The sequence below is a fragment of the Lontra canadensis genome, unplaced genomic scaffold (assembly GCF_010015895.1).
Source record: "Lontra canadensis isolate GAN:19392208 unplaced genomic scaffold, GSC_riverotter_1.0 scaffold39, whole genome shotgun sequence".
In the NCBI taxonomy this organism is placed as follows: domain Eukaryota; kingdom Metazoa; phylum Chordata; class Mammalia; order Carnivora; family Mustelidae; genus Lontra; species Lontra canadensis.
Window position 1 is genome coordinate 111,530 of NW_022631033.1, and position 3,040 is coordinate 114,569.

General features: G+C 40.4%; 1 pseudogene; it reads right to left on the reverse strand.

Moving 5' to 3' along the window:
* Positions 1–1,782: 1,782 nt before the first annotated feature.
* On the reverse strand, positions 1,783–2,726 carry LOC116874919 (annotated as a pseudogene).
* Positions 2,727–3,040: the final 314 nt, after the last annotated feature.

The window sequence follows — 3,040 nt, forward strand, 5'->3', positions numbered from 1 at the left end:
TTTGGCAACCATGGCCATTGCTGCTATAAACATTGGGGTACAGATGGCCCTTCTTTTCACTACATCTGTATATTTGGGGTAAATACCCAGTAGATTCTTTATATAGAAAACCCAAAAGACTCCATCCCTAAACTACTAGAACTCATACAGCAATTCAGTAATGTGGCAGGACACAAAGTCAATGTACAGAAATCAGTGGCTTTCTTATACACTAACAATGAAATTACAGAAAGGGAAATTAGAGAATTGATTCCATTTACTATAGCACCAAGAACCATAAGATACCTGGGAATAAACCTAACCAAAGAGGCAAAGGATCTGTACTCGAGGAAATACAGAACACTCATGAAAGAAGTGATTCCTTTTGATTAATGTCCATTACAAGCATTTATTATTTACAAATCCTCATTTACAAAACAATAACATGTTGTAAGTATGTCTAAGCAGGCTCTTGGATTAAAGCCAATAAGGATATTGATCATATTCTATAAATCAATACTACTGTGAATGTAGGGAAAACAAGGTCTATATTTTCAAATTTTTTAAATTACCAACATTTTCAAGTATTTTATAAGAACAGGTAAAAACTTTATATTCAATATAAAAAAAACAATTCTATAAATTCTCTGCAGTTACATTAAGGACAGCCAGTGTTGTAATGAGCAGTGGGTGTTATATGCAAACTTTGGACCATGGAACAGTACATCAGAAACTAATGAGGTACTGTATGGTGACTAACATGACATAATAAAAAAAAAGTCTATGTAGTTATAATATCAATCAAAGGGAATATTGTCTATGACAAAGACAATCAATTTTATTTACAAATAAAACTGCTTACCTTAATGAGATTTAAATATTCAGATTTAATGAAAATAACTAAAATGTGTTTGCCTATTTGCCTTAGATTCAGACACAGCACAAAAGGGTCAATCAAAGGAGACTGGGAGCTACTCTGTGATGACAAGAGATGCACAACAGAGAATTCTTGAGTCCCCTGGCCCAATTCCCTTGGTGGCTTTCTCTGCAGGAGGGAGAGACCAGGAAAATCCCAGAGTTTACTTAACCCCAGATGCTCCTCTGCATGCGCCAGAATCAACAACACCCTACCTAAAGCAAACTGTCAGGTGGCTGTGGATTTGGGATCCCTTGCACTCTGGTGAGCCACAGATGGAGCACCTGCTGCAGAGTCATGTCCTCAGGTGGACCCAGCCTGACCCAGGTGTGACCAGAGCTCTCCCTCCAGGAGCTGGAACATTTACTTCTATCATGAAACATTAGATTGCCATAATTGTTCAAGTATGGCATTAGCTAATTACTAGAGCAATAACCAAAATTTATGAAAGCATAATTCAGATATGCAGGCACATGCCTATAAACATTTCTTTATTCATAGAATCTTTATAAAACAGTCAGGAAAAGAGGCATGACATTTTCAGAAAAGAGAATAAGAAGGGTTTAGAATAGTAACTTCAGGATGCCATTGAAAGGAAAATTTACATCTTTTTTTTATCTGACAGAGAGAGAGAAAGAGAGGAAGGAAAGCAGGCTCCCTGCTGAGCAGAGAGCCTGATGTGGGGCTCGATCTCAGGACCCTGGGATCAAGACCCAAGCCGAAGGCAGAGGTTTTAACTACTGAGCCACCCAGGTGCCCCTACACCTATTTTATTTAGGAGATTAATCTGTGAACCTCACATGTGAACATCACATGTATATGTGATGAAAAGCAATAATTAGATGATGTTAAAAGTCCTTGGTCTTTGGGGGATTGCATGAGTATATTTACATTTTCCCCTGATGGGGGTCTCTCCCCAGCAATTGTCTCAGAGCCCACTTTACCTCTTTGTTTCTCAGGGTGTAAATCATAGGGTTAAGTGAGGGAGTCACTACAGTGTAAAAGAGGGTGAGGAATTTACTGTGGTTCTGTGTATACTTGCTCTTGGGTTGGATGTAGACAGAAATGATCATCCCGAAGAACAAAACTACATCAAGGAGGTGGGACCCACAGGTCCCAAATGATTTCCTCCTGCCTTTGGCAGACTTTATCCTCAGCACACTCCTAGCAATGCAGCCATAAGAGACCAGAATAAGCCCCAGAGGTATAACCACGTAGAGGACAATTGCTATGGAGGCTCATTTTCCAGGAAGGTGGTGTTCACACAGGTGATTTTAATCAGGGCAGGCTCCTCACACATAAAATCATCTACCTGGTGGAGGCTGCAAAGAGGCAGCTGGAAAACAAGGATGGTCTGAACCGTGGATTCCACAAAACCACTGATCCAGGCCACAGCTGCTAGGTGCTGGAGAAGCTTCCAGTGCATGATGACGCCGTAGTGCAGTGGTCAGCAGATGGCATTGAAGCAGTCGTAGGCCATCACAGTCAGGAGGATGCACTCCGTGGAGCCCAGCCCCAGTGCAACATAGAGCTGGATCACACAGCCAGTGTAGCTGATGGTCTTCTCAGAGCCCTTGAGATTCCACAGCATCTGTGGAATGATGCTGGTAGTGAAGCAGAGGTCCAGGAGGGAGAGATTGGACAGAAAGAAATACATGGGCTTGTGGAGCTTGGGATTCAAGTATGAGACCAGTATGATTGCTGTGTTCCCCACCAGGGTCAGAACATATACGATAGAGACAACCAGAAGGAGAATCATCTCCAGCTGGGGCTGGTCAGAAAAGCCCAGCAAAATAAAACCTGCGGGATTGCTAAAATTTGTCCCTTTCATTCCTTCTTAATTATGAATCACCTTTCTTCCTCATTCCTGTTCTATTCCTACAAGAAGAAAATCAGGTATCATAACCAACAGAAAAATAACAAACTGAGTAATATGGGCATTTGAACCCCAGACTTGTAGAGAGAAAGAACAGACAAGGATAAAATTATGCAAAATAAAAATATAGTATGTTGACATGTTAGGTAGACAGACAAAACCCATAGTCATTAAAACATTAAATGCATTGAAAGGAAATATACATAGAATATATATTACAACTGTACACCAAAACAGATTTGAAATGTATATCAAACTATCTGAAGATA